At 36.4% G+C, this 18,694-nt stretch overlaps 1 non-coding gene across 1 annotated transcript; it reads right to left on the bottom strand.

The window, feature by feature from the left end:
• Window positions 1–4,501: 4,501 nt before the first annotated feature.
• Window positions 4,502–4,608, bottom strand: LOC140619852 (U6 spliceosomal RNA). The gene has a single exon (XR_012019657.1). It is a non-coding gene; the product is annotated as a U6 spliceosomal RNA (small nuclear RNA).
• Window positions 4,609–18,694: the final 14,086 nt, after the last annotated feature.

Raw genomic sequence — 18,694 nt, 5'->3', positions numbered from 1 at the left:
TCATTTAAGTATTTAATTCAGTGGCATTAAATATATTCACAATGTTGTATAACACAACTATGTATCATTACTATGTATAACCAAGATTTTTTATCATCTACAACATAAACTCTGTACCCATTAAAAAATAACTTCATATTCTTTTTTTAAGTTTGTTTGTTTGTTTATTTATTTATTTATTTATTTATTTATTTATGAGAGACATATAGAGGCAGAGACTCAGGCAGAGGGAGAAGCAGGCCCCATGCAGGGAGCCCGATGTGGGACTCGATCCAAGGTCTTCAGGATCAGGCCCCAGACTGAAGGAGGCGCTAAACCACTGAGCCACCAGGGCTGCCCAATAACTTCATATTCTCTTCTCCCCCAGCCTCAGCAACCACTATTTTACTTTCTGTCTTTATGAATTCGCCAATTCTAGGTAACTCACGCAAATGGAATACATTTTATTTGCCTTCGGTGTCTGACTTTTTAAATTTAGCATAGTTGGGGCACCTGGATGACTCAGTTAGTTAGTTAAGCCTCTGGTTTCAGCTCAGGTCATAATCTAAGGGTCATGAGATTGAGCCCTGAGTCAGGCTAGCGCTCAGTGTGGAGTCTGCTTGAGATTCTCTTTATCTCCCTCTGTTCCTCCCCCTGCTTCTGTGCACTCTTCTCTCTCTCTAAAATAAATAAACAAACAAACAAACAAATAAATGAATGAATAAATATTTAAAAATTTAGCATAGTGTCTTGAAGCATATTTCAGTTTCATTCCTTTCATGGTTGAATAATATTCTATTGTATCCAAATTAGAAAGAAAGAAATAGGGGCAGCCCGGGTGGCTCAGCGGTTTAGCGCCGCCTTCAGCCCAGGGTCTGATCCTGGAGACCCCAGATGAGTCCCACGTCAGGCTCCCTGCATGGAGCCTGCTTCTGTCTCTGCATCTCTCACTCTCGCTCTCACTGCGTGTGTGTGTGTGTCTAATAAATAAAATCTTTTAGAAAGAAATAAAATTATCTATGTAAGTGACATGATCTTAAATATAGAAAATCCTAAAGATTGGACAAAAACTGGGGCGCCTGAGTGGCTCAGTGGTTGCACGTCTGCCTTTGGCTTAAGTTGTAATTCCAGGGTCCTTGCATCGAGTCCCACATCAGGCTTGCTTCTCCCTCTACCTATGTCTCTGCCTCTCAATTTGTGTCTCTAATGAATAAATAATAAAGTCTTTTAAAAAATCATACAAAAATTATTATAACTAATAAATAAATTCATTAAAGAAGCAGGATATAAAATCAAAAAACAAATTAATTAACATTTCTATTCACTAACACTGAACAATCTGAAAAAGAAATTAAGAAAACAATTCCAGGGGCACCTGCATGGCTCAGTTGGCCTGATTTTTGAAATTTTGGTTTGGGTCATGATCTCAGGGTTGTAAGAGTGAGACCTGCATTAGGCTTCATGCTCAGCAGGGTGTGTGCTTGAGATTCTCTCTCTCCTCCCTCTGTCCCTCTCCCCATGCTCTCTAATTATTTTTTTTAAAGATAGATTTATTTATTTATTTATTTATTTATTTATTTATTTATTTATTTATGATAGACATAGAGAGAGAGAGAGGCAGAGACACAGGCAGAGGGAGAAGCAGGCTCCTTGCCGGGAGCCTGACATTGGACTTGGTCCCGGGACTCCAGGATGGCGCCCCGGGCCAAAGGCAGGCACCAAACCGCTGAGCCACCCAGGGATCCCCTCTAATTATTATTTTTTAATATTTTAATTATTTGATGGAGAGAGAGAGAGTTCACACAAGCAGGTAGGGGGAGAAGCAGGCTTCTCAATGAGCAGGGAGCCAGATGTGGGGCCTGTTCCCAGGACATCTGGAACACAACCTGAGCCCAAGGCAGATGAAGTAGATATTTACAACTATAAATGTCCTTTGAGCACTGCTTTTGTAGCATACCATACGTTTTGGTATGTTGTGTTTTCTTTTCCATTTGACTCTAAGTATGCTTTTTATTCCCTCATGAGTTTTTTCTTTGACTTATTTATTGTTTAATTTCCACATATATGTGAAGTTTTCTCTTTTCCTTCTGTCATTGATTTGTAACTTCATCCTCTTGTTGTTAAGTGAAAATACATTGTATGATATATATTTTAAAAGATCTATTGAGGAACTCTTGGGTGGCTCAGCGGTTGAGCGGTTTGGCTCAGGGCAGGATTCTGGGGTCCAGGATCAAGTCCCGCATTGGGCTCCTTGCAGGGAGCTTGTTTCTCCCTCTGCTTTTGTCTCTGCCTCTCTCTCTGTGTCTCTTATGAATAAAATAAAAAATAAATAATAATAAAATCTTTAAAAAAAAACTATTGAGACCTGTTTTGTGACCTATTTTATGGTCTGCCCTAGAGAATTTCCCATGTGCTCTTCAGAAGAAATGTATATTCTGCTGTTTCGGGTAGAGTGTTGTGTTTATGTCTGTTAGGTCTAGTTGGATTCTTGTGTTGTTCAACTGTTTTACTTCCTTATTATCAATATGTCTGGTAATTCTATCTATTTTGAAAGTTAGCTATTGAAGTTTCCAACCATTATTGTAGAACTATTTCCCCCTTTAATACTGTCAGTTTTTTGCTTCATATATTTTGAGGGCTTGTCATTAGGTTTGTAAATGGTATTATATTCTTTCTGTAAACCTTTTATTACCATACAATATATTTGTCTATTGTAATATTTTTTATTTAAATCTATTGGTCTGATATTAGAATAATCATTCCAGATCTCTTTTATTTACCATTTGCATGGAATATCCTTTTCTGTCCTTTCACTTACAACCTATTTGAGTTTTTGGATCAAAAGTGAGCCACTTACAGGAAGTATATAGCTGGATCATGTGTTTTAATCCATTCTGTTAGTTACTATCATTTGACTGGTAAGTTTAATTTAGTTACATAAAGTAGTAACTAATAAGGAAGGAATTCTACTATTTTCCTATTGCTTTCTTACATGACTTATGGGCTTTTTTTGTACCTCGGTCTCTCCATTACTGTCTTTTTTATGTTTAGTTGATAAGTTCTGTAGTAAAGTTTCTATTCCATTATTTCCTTTTGTGTATGTTGTATATATCTTTTGTCATTACCATGGGGATTAAATTTAATATCCTAAAGTTATAACTATCTAATTTGAATTTACACCAACTTAACTTCAGTATCATACAAAAACTCTATTCTTATACAGCTAGTTCTCCTTCTTTTCAGTTACTGATGTCGCAAATTACATATTTATATTTTTGGTGCTCAATGCCATAGATGAGTAACTTTTTAGCACTTGTCTTTTAAATAATGGGGAAAATAAAAAATGGAATTACAAGGCGAAATTACAATAACAATAGCTTTTATAATTTCCACATTTACCAATTTTTATTTCTTCATATAGTTTTGAGTTGCTGTCTAGCATGCTTTCATTTCAACTTGAAGGATCCCCTTTAGCATTTCTTGTAGAACAGCTCTAGTGGTAACATATATGGTCAGCTTTTGTTTATCTGAGAATGTCTTAATTTCTGCCTTATATTTTTGAAGGACAGTTTTGCTAGATATAGAAATCATAGTGGCCTTTTTTTTTCTTTCAGCACTTTGAATATATCACCCAACTATATTCTGGCCTCCAAGATTTCTCATGAGAAATCAGTTGATAATCTTATTAAGGATTCCTTCCTGTAAGAAACTGCTTCTTTCTTGCTGCTTTCAAGATTGTTTTTGGATTTTCATATAGTTTGACTATAATGTATCTTGGTGTGAGTTTTTTTGTTGGTTTGTTTATCCTACTTGGGATTTGTTGAGTTTCTTGGATTTGTAGATTCATATCTTACAGCAAATTTGGGGAGTTCTAAGCCATTATTTCCTCAAATATTCTTTCTACTTCTTTCTCACTCTCCTATATTTATGTGATTTTGACAAGATATATTTAGATCATTTTATAGTGTCCCACAGGTCATTTAGGCTCTGTTCATTTTTCTTCTTTTCTTTTTCTCAGACTAAATAATTTCAATGGTCTTATCTTAAAGTTTGCTGATTCTTTCCTCTGCTTCTTCCAATCTGCTTTTAAAGCATTCCAGTGAATTTGTTATTTCACTTAATGTACTTTTCAGTTTGAGAGTTTATTTTTGGTTTCCTTTTTTAAAAAAATATGATTTCTATCTCTTTATTGATATTCTCATTTTGTTCATATATCATTTTCCTGTCTTTTTCCATGTTTTCCTTTAGCTCTTTGAGTATCTTTAAGAAAGTTATTTTTTTAATGTTTTATCTAGTAAGTCTGATGTCTGGGATTCCTCAGAGATAGTTCATGGCAATTTATTCTGTTCCTTTAAATGAGCTATACTTTCTTCTTTGTTTTTGTATGTTTGTAATTTTTTGTTGTTGTTGAAAACTAGACATTTGAATTTCATAATGTGGTAACTCTGGAATCATATTTTTTCACCTTCCGCAGAATTTGCTCTTTTTTATTTTTATTTATTTATTTATTTTTATTTATTTTTAAAATATGGAACACTTCACAAATTTGCGTGTCATCCTTGCGCAGGGGCCATGCTAATCTTCTCTGTATTGTTCCAATTTTAGTATATGTGCTGCCAAAGTGAGCACAGAATTTGCTCTTTTTTAAAGTTGTTTAAGGGAGTCGCTGTTTGGGACCAGCAAGAGATATTCTCTTGTCTTTTCTGATACTTTGTTTGCTTGGGCATGCATAGGGGCTTTCTGAATTCCCTGGCATACATGTTAGATTTTGAATGTCATAATCCTTTACTGTCTGATTTTCAAAGGGGGAAAAAGGTAAAAAGAAAAACAGAAAAAAAAAATACCTCAAGGAATGTTACTTTAAATCCCCTGGAAGCAATTTCAACTGGTGCAAGTTAAAACAACAATGGCTAGCCTCTGGGCCTGCATCTCAGTGGTCAAGAGCATCAGTCAAAAATCAGAATACCAGACACCAATATTTGAGGACAAAGTCCTTATTGCTCATAGTGAGAAAACCAAACATTAATATTTGTGACAAGGTCCTTATTGCTCATGTGGTTCCAGAAAGCCACACCAGGAACCAAGATTATGATTGCTTGCCACAGGCCTGGTGGATGGAGGATGGGTAGCCATTACTGTACTGAAATGGAAATTAATAAAAATGAGCTGTAATTTATGACCCAACCTTTTCCCAGAAAACTAATCATTCAAATAGACTTGAATTCCAATATACTTACATCAGACAGTTTCTGCTAGTACAATTTTTATGTAGGTGGAAAGATAGATTCCTGATTCTTCTTACTCTTCTATCTTCCTTTACTTCACTCCAATGTTTTAATGTTAATGACATATGCTTTATATTTCTCTTTTATATTTCATGACTTTATGTTATCATTAAGAACCCCCAGTTACTAAGATTTCCTCATATGTTTTCTTTTATAAGCTTTATAGTTCTTACATTTAGGTCTTTACTCCATTTTGAGATCTTTAAAAAATATGTGGTATGAACTGAAGTTCATTATTTAAACAAATGGATGGCAAATTGTTCCAGCACATTTGTTGAAAATATTGATTTTCTTTAGGGGCACTTAAAGAAAATCAGTGGCTGGGTGGCTGATGGCTCAGCCATCAGTGGGTGGCTGATGGTTGAGTGTCTGCCTTTGGCTCAGGGTGTGATCCCAGGGTCCTGGGATCAAGTCCCATGTCAGACTCCTTGCAGGGAGTCTGCTTCTCTCTCTGCCTATGTCTCTGCCTCTCTCTCTGTGTCTCTCATGAATAAATAAAATTTTTTTAAAAAAGAAAAAAATTTTCTTTATTAAGTTACTTTGACAACTTTGTTGAAAATAGATTTACTGTATATCTTTGAGTTTACTTCTGGATGCCCTATTCTATTCCATTCATCTATTTATACATTTTTGTATAAATATCATACTGTCTTAATGACTGAGCTTTAAAATAACTCAAAATCATTGTAGGTCTTCCAATTTTTTTCCTTTTTAAATATCCTTTTGGTTATTATAGTTCCTTTGCATTTTCATATAAATTACAGAATCAGATTGGCAGTTTCTCAAAAAGAGCTGATTGGAATTTGGTTAGGAATTAATTTTTTTTTTTTTTTTTTTAAATTTTTATTTATTTATGATAGTCACACAGAGAGAGAGAGAGGCAGAGACACAGGCAGAGGGAGAAGCAGGCTCCATGCACCAGGAGCCCGACGTGGGATTCGATCCCGGGTCTCCAGGATCGCGCCCTGGGCTGAAGGCAGGCGCTAAACCGCTGCGCCACCCAGGGATCCCTGGTTAGGAATTAATTTAACCTATAAATCAAATGCATGGGCTGAATTCAGGGGAAACTATGTGCAGAGTTCTAGGGTCTTTTCCTAGTGGAGTCACACATGCTGAGTTACCCCAACAAAAGATGTCACGACATGTGTGAAATGTCATCCAGATAGGTTATTAGAGACTAAATATGCATGGTTTTGATGGAGGGATGATCACAAAGACAATATTTTTCTGGTATATAACCAAATCCCAGGCTGCCAGAAGGAAAGCAAGTGTTTAGCATAAACCATATTGTTTGTACAAAATTTAGGCATAATAGTCCTCTATTACCAGTTAATGATAGAAACTCTCCTGAAATCCATTTCCAGACAATAGTCAAGGGCCAACCTTATAAGATGCCATCAGAGCATCGCAGTCAGGCCAAATATTTTAATCCTTTTCTACGCTGTTACCATCATTTATTTTCCCATCTTTTACCTTTTAACTGTTCTATTTTATTGTGTTAAAATACACATAACATACTTTTCATCCATTTTAAGTGCACAATTCAGTGGCACTAATTATGTTCACAGTGTTGTGTACCATCCATTCACTTTTAACCTATTTTATGTATAAAATAAGTTTCTTCTAGACAATATCTATAGCAGTTTGTTGCTTTTTATCCAACCTAAAAACCTATGCCTTTTAATTGGGAATGTTTAGACTATTTATATGTAATGTAATCATGGATTAGCTTGGGTTTAGGTCTTCTGCCTTGCTATTTTTAATTTGTCCTATCTGCATTTTTCTTATTTTTTTCTGCCTTGTTTTGCTATTTTTGTTCTGCTTGTTTGAAATGAACGGTGTATTTTTTATAGTCCCATTTATCTCCATTGTGCCTTTAGTAACTATAACTACTTGTGTTATTTTTAGTGGTTGCACTAGAGTTTACAATACACATATTTAATTTGTCACTGTCTACCTTTAAGTAATATGATAGCATTTCACATATAGCATAAGAATTTAAAACATACTTCAGTTTATCCCCTTGCAGTCTGTGCTATTGTTGTCATACATTTTACTTCTTCTTCCTACATGTTATTAAACCCCACAATATATTGATATTTTTGCTGTCAACCATAAGCAAGAAAATTATGATTCACTATCCAGTTTTACCCATACCATTTGATGAAAAAAAATTTCCTTCATTAAAATGTTTTTGTTTTCTTTTTCTTTTTCTTTTTTTTAAGCAGGAGTAGGAGGCATAGGCAGGGTGGGGGGAGGGGGTCTTAAGCAGGCTCCACCTCCAGCATGGAGCCTGATGTGGGGCTCCATCTTACAACCCTGAGATCATGACCTGGGCTGAAATCAAGAGTCAGATGCTTAACTGACTGAGCCACTCAGGCACCTCTCCATTCAATTGTCTTGATACCTTGATGAAATGTTGTGATGTCTTTGTCTGTTTTTTTCCCTAAAGATTTTATTTATTTATTCATGAGAGACAGAGAGAGAGAGAGAGGCAGAGACACAGGCAGAGGGAGAAACAGGCTCCATGCAGGGAGCCTGACGTGGGACTCAATCCTGGGTCTCCAGGATCAGGCCCTGGACTGAAGGCAACACTAAACCACTGAGCCATCCGGGCTGTCCTTTTGTCTGTTTTTTTTTGTATCAGAATGATACTGGCTATATATTCCATTCTTTGTATATGCCACATTTTAAGAAATCTATTAATAACAACATGACTCTAGCCCCTCTTGTCCAGAAACCCCTGGAGTACATTGTCTTCGATAGTCACTCACAGGCAAGAGTCTTTGTGGAAGTCCAGGTTTCTGGTGGAGAAGTTCCAGCATACAATTGAAGCAAAAAAAAGAATTTGAATGCATTGGAGATGGTAAGAGGAATGGTTTGGTTTACCTGAATCACCATTTCTCCAAGGTGCCACAGTTCAGGACCAAGATATCTTATCTCAGTAGATCCTTTTTTAAAAAAGATTTTTATTTATTTATCCATGAGAGACACACAGAAAGAGAGAGAGGCAGAGACACAGGCAGAGGGAGAAACAGGCTGCATGCAGGCAGCCAGATGTGGGACTCAATCCCGGGTCTCCAGGATCAGGCCCTGGACTGAAGGTGGCACTAAATTACTGAGCCACCCAGGCTGCCCTCAATAGATCCCTATTAACCACATTGCAGACTCCTTCAAAATCCTACCCACAAGCTACTAAGGATGCCTGCCTCACCTGAAGATGCCACCAACTGGTCCATAGGCACCCCCAGCATTCCATGTACCTCACCTACATGCCACATCTGTGGCTGGCTCCCTATGTGTGTTCCCAATAGTGATGGTGAGAGTAAGTTCTGGTAAATGGCTTGTGAGCATGCAAAGAAAACCAGCCCCAAACTGCAGGTTAGGGTGAGACAATAAACATAAACTTTTCCACCATGCTTGGGAAAGAAAAAGGGAGAATATAAGCACCCACCATGGTGCATTGAAGGATTGAGAAAAGATGTCAAGCTTAAGAATCATGCCACCAGAGAGAGCAAAAAGTGTACACTAAGTATATCCATGGAAGGACTGAGAAAACCTCAGAATCACTAGCAGAGCTGACAGAAGGTTATTTCTCTCCTGAGTGCAGTTAGTAAGATTGGAGGAAGTGACTGCTACTTCAATGCAAAGACATCAATGCAAAATTTCAGGAACTATGAAAAATCAAGGAAACATGACACCCCAAAAGATCACTATAATCTACTAGTAACCAGTCCCAAAGACATGCAGATCTGAGATTTACCAATGAAGATTTTTCAATGAAGAATTGAAAATAGGTGTTTTAAGGTAGTTCAATGAGCTACAAGAAAACATAAAGAAATTAAAAATTCAATGAATAATTCAATGAAATTCAATGAAAATCAGAAAAATATACACAAACAAAATGAGAAATTCAAAAAAGAGATAGAGATTGGGGTGCCTGGCAGGCTCAGCCAAAAGAGCATGCAACTCTTGATCTCAGTACTATGAGTTTAAACCCATGTTGGGTGTAGAGATTACTTTAAAAAATAAGACCTAAAAGGGATCCCTGGGTGGCGCAGCGGTTTGGCGTCTGCCTTTGGCCCAGGGCGCGATCCTGGAGACCCGGGATCGAATCCCACATCGGGCTCCCGGTGCATGGAGCCTGCTTCTCCCTCTGCCTGTGTCTCTGCCTCTCTCTCTCTCTCTCTCTCTCTGTGTGTGACTATCATAAATAAATAAATTAAAAAAAATAAGACCTAAAAAAGAGATAGAAATAATAAAAAGTATCCAAATAGAAATTCTGGAGCTAAAGAATATAATAAATGAAATAAAAAATGAAATAGAGAACATCAACAGCAGAATGGATCAAGTGGAAGAAAGAATATGCAAGTTAAAGACAGGAATTTTGAAATCATCCAGTCAGAATAGAATTTTCAAAAATTGAAAAAGAGTGAAGAAAGCCTACATGTTATTTGGGATACCACCAAAAGAAACAAATTGTAAATGATTGGAGTTCCAGAAGGAGAAGAAAGGGAGAAGAGGACATAAAGTTTATTTGAAGAAATATTGGCTGAGAACATCTCAAATCTGGGGAGAGATTTAGATTACCAAACTAATGAAGCTCATAGGTCACCAATCAAACTCAACCTAAAGAGATCTTTTCCAAGACACATTACAATAAAAATGACAAAAATCAAATTCTAAGGGAGAATCTTAAAAGCAGGAAAAGAAATGAAGCTTGTAACCTACAAGGGAACTCCCATAAGACTATCAGTGGATTTCTCAGCAGAAACCATATAGGGCAGGACAAAGTGGGATGATATACTCAAAGTGCTGAAAGAAAAAAATGTCAGCCAAGAACACTGTATTTAGCAAATCTGTCCTTCAGAAATGATGGGAAGATAAAGATGTTCCTACACAAACAAAAGCTGAGGAAGATCATCATCACTAGACATGCCTTATAAGAAATGCTGAAAGGAGTTTTCCAAGCTGAAATAAAAGGATACTAATTAATAACATGAAAACATTTGAAAATGTACAACACATCAGTAAAGGTAAGTACATAGTCAAGTTCAAAAAACTCTAATACTATAATATAGTGGTGTGTGTTAACCAGTTACTCTAGTATAATGGTTAAAGGACAAGAGCATTTAAAATAACTATAGCTAAAATATTTGTTAATATAAAAAGAGGTAAATTGTGACATCAAAAATATATAAGGAGGGCAGTAAAACAGTTGAATTTTTGTATGTGATCAATGTCAAGTTGTTATCAACATCAAAATAGACCTATAAATGTTTTATGTAATCCTCGTGATATCAACAATGGAAAAACTTACAGTAGAATCACAAAATATATATCTATAAATATTTCACAGAAGCCTCCACAATGGAAAAATCTATAGTAGGTTCACAAAAGATAAAGAGAAGGGAATCAAAGAATTATCATTAAGGAAAACTATCAGTTCACAAAGGAAGGCAACAAGAGGGGGAGAAAGAACAAGGAACTACAAAACAGCTAGAAAAAAATTAATAAGATGACATTACTTATAACTATCTAAAACTCCTATTACCTGGTAAGACTTCACCTATCAATGATTATTATAAATATAAATGGATTAAATTCTCCAGTCAAAGTCATAGAGTGGCTAAATGGTTTAAAATAAAAATAAATAAATAAATAAATAAATAAATAAATAAATAAATAAATAAATAAAAAAACAAGACCCAGGTATATGCTGCCTACAAGAGACTCACTTCAGCTTTAAGGGCACACATAGATTAAAAGTAAAGGAATGGGAAAAGATATCCCATGTGAGCAGAAACCAAAAGACAGCAGGGATAACTATGCTTATGTCAGAAAATATATACTTTAATCTAAAAACTGTAACAAGAGGGCAGCCTGGGTGGCTCAGCAGTTTGGCAGGCGGGATCCTGGAGACCAGGGATTGAGTCCTATGTTGGGCTCCCTGCATGGGGCCTGCTTCTCCCTCTGCCTGTGTCTCTGCCTCTCTGTGTGTCTCTCATGACTAAATAAATAAAATCCTTAAAAATAAATAAATAAATACATACATACTGTAATAACAGAGAAAGAAGGTCATTGTATAATAACTAAGGAGTCAATTCATGAAGAGAATATAATAATCACAAATATAATATGCACCCAACATTGGAGGATCTAAATATAGTAGGCAAACACTAATAGATCTGCAGGGAGAAATAGACTACTGTATAATATAGTAGGGGACTTCAATACCTTACTTTCAATAATGGATAGATAATCCAGATAGAAAATCAATAAGTAAATCTTGGACTTGAAATATAGTTTAGACCAAATGGACTTAACAGACATATACAGAACATTCCATCAGGTAGCAGGAGAATACACATTCTTCTCATACACAGAACATCTTTCAGGATAAATTATATGATAAGTCAAAAACCAAATATTAGCAAATTTAAGAAGATTGAAATCATACCAAGTATCTTTTCTGATCACAATGGTATAAACATAGAAATCAAGCAGTCTTAACAGGGGAGTTTATAGCAATAAATGGCTATAGTAAGAAGAAAATCTCAAATAAACAACCTAAATTTATATCTCAAGTTACTAGATAAAGAGCTATAAACCAAGCCCAAAGCTAGCAAAAGGAAATTAAAAAGATGGCAGAAATAAATTAATTAGGGCAGCCCGGGTGGCTCAGCATTTTAGCGCCACCTTTGGCCCAGGGTGTGATCCTGGAGACCTGGGATCGAGTCCCACGTCGGGCTCTCTGCAGGGAGCCTGCTTCTCCAGCTGCCTGTGTCTCTGCCTCTCTCTCTGTGTCTCTCAAGAATAAATAAATAAAATCTTAAAAAAGAAATTAACTAGAGACCAAAAAAATAATAGAAAATGTCAAGAAGAGCTGTCTTTTTAACTGTAAAAAAGTTGACAAATCTTCAGCGAGACTAAGAAAAAAACACTCAAATTAAATCAGAAATTAAAGAGACATTACAACTGATACTACAGAAACACAAAGGACCATAAAAGACTACTAAGAACAATTATATACCAACAAATTAAATAACCTATAAGAGATTATTGATTCCTATGCTACCTAGGACTGAATCATGAAGATTAAATATGAAGAGACAAATAATGAGTAAGGATACTGAATTAGTAATAAAACAAATCTCCAAATAAAGAAAAACCTAGGACCAGATGGTTTCAATGGTGAATTCTGCCAAACATTTTAAAGAAGAATTAATCCCATTCATCAAACTCTTCCAAATAATTAGAGGAGTAAATACTCTCAAACTTTTGCAAGGCTAGTATTACCCTGACACCAAATCCAGATAACAAAAGAAAACTATAGGCTAACCTCCTTGATTATCATAGTATAGATGCAAAACTTCTCAACAAAATATTAACAAATTAAATTCAATAGTACATTAAAAAGATCATCCATTATGATCAAATGGAATTTATCTCTGGGATGCAGAAATGGTTCAACATATGCAAGTCAATAATATGATACACTGTAATAAAATGAAATATAAAAATCATATGACTGTGTCAATACATGTAGAAAAATTATTTGACAAAAAACAACATTGTTTTATGATGAAAATTCTCATCAAATTGGGTATAGAATAAAGGTCATCTATGACAAGCCCACAGCTAACATACTTAATTGTGGAAAATTGAAAGTCTTTCCTCTAAGATAAGGACAAGACAAGGGGGTAGCCCCGGTGGCACAGTGGTTTAGCACCGCCTGCAGCCCAGGGCGTGATCCTGGAGACCCTGGATCAAGTCCCACATCAGGCTCTCTGCGTGGAGCCTGCTTCTCCCTCTGCCTGTATCTCTGCCTCTCTCTCTGTGTGTCTCTATGAATAAATAAATAAAGTTTTTTTTTTTAAAAAAGAACAAGACAAGGATGTCTACTTTCACCACTCTAATTTAATATAGTACTGGAAGTCCTAGCCAGAGCAGGTAGGTAAGAAAAATAAAGACAAGACATCCTGGGGCACCTAGGTGGCTCAGTTGGTTGAGCATTTCCCTTCACCTAAGGTCATGATCCCAGAGTCCTGGAATTGAGCCCCATGTTGGGCTCCCTGCTCAGAGGGGATCCTGTTTCTCCCTCTCCTTCTGTACCCGCCCTGCCCCCTGCTCATGCTTTCTTTCTCTCAAGTACACAAAATACTATGTACTATGTTGAACAACAACAGTAATAGTGAAAAGTAAGGAATAATTAAAAGTAAAAAATAATTAAAAAAAGAAAAGGCATTCCAATGAGAAAGGAAGAATAAAATTGTCTGTTCGCAGATAATATGATTTTATATATAGAAAATCCTAAAGACTAGGGGTGACTGGGTGGCACAGTCAGTTGAGCTACTGAGTTGAGTGACTGACTCTTGGTTTTGACCCAGGTTGTGATCTTATGGATCCTGAGATTGAGCCCCACATAGGGCTCCATGCTCAGCACGGAGTCTGCTTCAGATTCTCTCTCCTGTTGCCCCTCCCCCTGCAAATAAATAAATAAATCTTAAAAAAAGGAAAAGAAAATCCTAAAGACTCTAACAAAAACTATTAGAGCTAATCAACAAATTCAATAGTTGCAGTATACAAAATCAACATACAGATATTAGTTGCATTTCTATACACTAACAATAAACTATCTGAAAGAGAAAGAATGAAAATCATCCCAATCATATAGCTTCAAAAACAATGAGGTACTTAGGAATAAATTTAACTGAGGAGGTAAAAGACCTATATACTAAGAACCATGACTTTGATGAAAGAAACTGAAGAGGACATAAATGGAAAATCATCTGTGTTTATGATTTAGGAAAATTGATATTGTTAAAATGTCCACACTACCTAAGGGTCACCTATCTACTTGAAAATTGGTAAGAAACTAGATCTTAAACGTTTTCACCACAAAAAAGAAATGGTAATTATGTGAGGTGAGAGAGGTCTTAACTAACCCTACTGTGGTAGTCATTTTGCAATATGTAAGTATCAAAACATCACATTGTACACTTGAAATTTACACAATGTTATATGTCAATTATATCTCAATAAAGCTGGGAAGGAGAAATGTCTCAAATCAATAATATAAGGTCCTACTTCATAAACCTGTAAAAAGAAAAGCAGGAGCACCGGGTGGCTCAGTTGGTTAAGTGCCTGCCTTGGGCTCAGATCACGATCCCAGGGCCCTAGGATCTAGCCCTGAGTCAGGCTCCCTGCTCAACAGGGAGTCTGCTTCTCCTTCTCCCTCTGTCCCTCCCTCCTAGTTGTGTTTCGTTCTCTCTCAAATAAATAAATAAAATCTTAAAAAAAAAAACCAAAATAAAACCCAAACAAGCAGAAGCAAATAAATGGGAGCATGAATCAATTAAATTGAAAGCAGAAAAATAGAGAAAAATCAATTCAACTAAAACTTCTGAAAGATAAATAAAACTTTTGTTTCTCTAGCCTTCATGGATGTATCTTGCAAGAAGTTACTGTGGCCAAGTTCAAAAAGGGTGTTGCCTGTGTTGTCCTCTAGGATTTGGATGGAATCTTGTCTCACATTTAGATCTTTCATTCATTTTGAGTTTATTTTTGTGTATGGTGCAAGAGAGTGGTCTAGTTTCATTCTTTATTGGGACTTCATCAAGATAAGAAGCTTTTGCACAGCAAAAGAAACAGTCCACAAAACTAAAAGACAACCGACAGAATGGGAGAAGAAATTTGCAAATGACGTATCAGATAAAGGGCTAGTTTCCAAGATCTATAAAGAACTTATTAAACTCAGCAGCAAAGAAACAAACAATCCAATCATGAAATGGGCAAAAGACATGAACAGAAATGTCACAGAGGAAGACACAGACATGGCCAACAAGCACATGAGAAAATGCTCTGCATCACTTGCCATCAGGGAAATACAAATCAAAACCACAATGAGATACCACCTCACACCAGTGAGAATGGGGAAAATTAACAAGGCAGGAAACAACAAATGTTGGAGAGGATGTGGAGAAAGGGGAACCCTCTTGCGCTGTTGGTGGGAATGGGAACTGGTGCAGCCACTCTGGAAAACTGTGTGGAGGTTCCTCAAAGAGGTAAAAATAGATCTGCCCTGCGACCCAGCAATTGCACTGTTGGGAATTTACCCCAAAGATACAGATGCAATGAAACGCTGAGACACCTGCACCCCAATGTTTCTAGCAGCAATGTCCACAATAGCCAAACTGTGGAAGGAGCCTCAGTGTCCATCAAAAGATGAATGGATAAAGAAGATGTGGTCTATTTATACAATGGAATATTCCTCAGCCATTAGACACGACAAATACCCACCATTTGCTTCGACGTGGATGGACCTGGAGGGTATTATGCTGAGTGAAATAAGTCAATCGGAGAAGGATAAACATTATATGGTCTCATTCATTTGGGGAATATAAAAAATAGTGAAAGGGAATAAAGGGGAAAGGAGAAAAAATGAGTGGGAAGTATCAGAAAGGGAGACAGAACATGAGGACTCCTAACTCTGGGAAACGAACTAGGGGTGGTGGAAGGGGAGGTGGGCGGAGGGTGGGGGTGACTGGGAGACGGGCATTGAGGGGGGCACTTGATGGGATGAGCACTGGGTGTTATTCTATATGTTGGCAAATTGAACATCAATAAAAAATAAATATAATAAATAAATAAGTAAATAAATAAATAAATAAAACCTATTCTCAAACTGTCCAAAAAATAAAAATAGAAGGAAAACTTCCAAACTCAAAAAAAAAAAGGATAAATAAAACTGATAAATCTGTAGCAAACTGGACAAAGGGGAAAATGAAGCCACAAATGACCAATATTAGGAATGGAATAGGGGATTAAATATGAATTATCATTACAAACTCTGCAGACATAAAAAGGACAAGGGACTAGTAGGTACAACTACATAAACATAATTTTGTTGAAATGGATCAGTTCCTCAAAAAACACAAACTACCACACATATAATATGAAGTAATCTGGATAGTCATGCAAATATTAAAGATATTAGATTTGTAAATAAATATCAAAATAGAAGTCTCCATTGCTAGATGATTTCATTAAAAAGTTCTACTAATCTGTTTAAATAATTGATACTAATTCTATACATTGTCTTCCAGGAAATAGAAGAGGAGGGAATGCTTCTAAATATATTTTATGGGGGATCCCTGGGTGGCTCAGCGGTTTAGCGCCTGCCTTTGGCCCAGGGCGCCATCCTAGGGTCCAGGGATCGGGTCCCGCATTGGGCTCCCGGCATGGAGCCTACTTCTCCCTTCTCCTGTGCCTCTGCCATTCTCTCTCTCTCTGTCTATCATAAATAAATAAATAAATCTTTAAAAAATTACATATTTTATGAAGTTAGTGTTACCCTGATACAAAAGCAAGACAAATTGTATAAGAAGGGAAAGTACAGGCATGAATGCACATTACAAAGACACACACACACACACACACACACACACACAGAGGCAGAGACATAGGAAGAGGGAGAAGCGGGCTCTATGCAGGGAGCCCAATGTAGGACTGGATCCCGCGACTCCAGGATCGCCTTGGGCGGAAGGCAAGCGCTAAACCACTGAGCCACCAGGGATCCTGCATTATAAAAATTCCTAAAAGGATACACACACACACACACACACACACACACAGATACACATATAAATAAATTTATATAATATATATAAATATATATATCCCTATATATATCCCTATTATATCATATACACATGTCCTATTATATCCTATTATATATATATATATATCCTATTAAGGATATACATATATATTTTATATATGTATATGGAACTATATACCATAATCAAGTGGGATTTATTCCAGACATGGAAGGCTGGTTCAATGTTCAAGTATCAATCAATGTAATCCACTGTATTAACTGGCTAAGAAAAATTATCCCATTTTATTGACTGAATTATTGCAGAAAAAGCATTTGGCAAAGTACAGCATCTTTTCTTAAAACTCTTCACAGTGTAGGGATAAAGAGAGCATATCTCAATATTATAAAAGCCATATACAAAAAGTCTACAGTGAATATCATTCTCAATGGGTAAAAACTGAGAGCTTTTCCCTCAAGGTCAGGAACATGACAGAGATGTTCACTATTACCACTGTTGTTCAACATAGTACTAGAAGTCCTAGCCCCAGCAATCAGACAACAACAAAATTTAAAAACATCTGAATCAGCAAAGAAGTCAAACTCTCACTTTTCACAGATGACGTGACATCATACGTGGAAAACCCAAAAGACTTCAACCCAAATTCCTAGAACTCATACAGGAATTCAGCAAAGTGGCAGGATGTAAAAATCAATGCACAGAAATCAGTTGCATTTCTATACACTAACAATGAGACAGAAGAAAGATAAATTAAGGATTCGATCCCATTTACAACTGCACTAAAACCCGTAAGATACCTAGGAGTAAACCTAACCAAAGAGGCAAAAGATCCATACTCAGAAAACTACAGAGCACTCATGGGAGAATTGAGGAAGACACAAAGAAATGGAAAAACATCCCATGTTCATGGATTAGAAGAACAAATATTGTTAAAATGTCTATGCTACCCAGAGCAATCCACACATTCAATGCAGTCCTTACCAAAATATCATAGAGATTTTTCACAGAGCTGGAACAAATAATCCTAAAATTTGTATGGAACTAGGAAAGACCCCAAATAGCCAAAGGAATGTTGAAAGAGAAAACCAAAGATGGTGGCATCACAATTCTGGAGTTCGTGCTATATTATAAAGCTGTAATCATCAAGATACTATAGTATTGGCACAAGAACAGACATAGAGATCAGTGGAACATAATAGAGAACTCAGTAATGGACCTTCAACTCCATGGTCAACTAATCTTCAACAAAGTAGGAAAGAATATCTCTTCAACAAAGAATAGTCTCTTCAACAAATGGTGCTGGGAAAATTGGACATGCAGAAGAATGAAACTGGATCACTTTTTTACACCATACACAAAAATAGACTCAAGTGGATGAAAGACCTGAATGGAATTCAGGAATTCATCAAAATCCTAGAGAACAGAAGCAGCAACCTCTTTGACCTCAGCCACAGTAAATTCTAACTAGACATGTCTCCAAAGGCAAGGGAAACAAAGGCAAAAATGAACTATTGAGACTTTATCAAGGTAAAAAGCTTCTGCATAGCAAAGGAAACAGTCGACAAAACCAAAAGACAACCAACAGAATGGGAGAAGGTATTTCCAAATGACATATCAGATAAAGGGCTAGTATCCAAAATCTATTAAGAACTCATCAAACTCAACACCCAAAGAGCAAATAATCCAATTGAGAAATTGGCAGAAAATATGAACAGACATTTCTCCAAGGAAGACATACAAATGGCCAACAGACACATGAGAAAATGCCCCACATCACTTGACATCAGGGAAATACAAATTGAAGCCACA

This window comes from Canis lupus, chromosome 27 (assembly GCF_048164855.1).
Source record: "Canis lupus baileyi chromosome 27, mCanLup2.hap1, whole genome shotgun sequence".
NCBI lineage: Eukaryota > Metazoa > Chordata > Mammalia > Carnivora > Canidae > Canis > Canis lupus.
The sequence above is the reverse complement of the archived record's forward strand: the minus strand, read 5'-3'. Positions and strand labels throughout refer to the sequence as shown.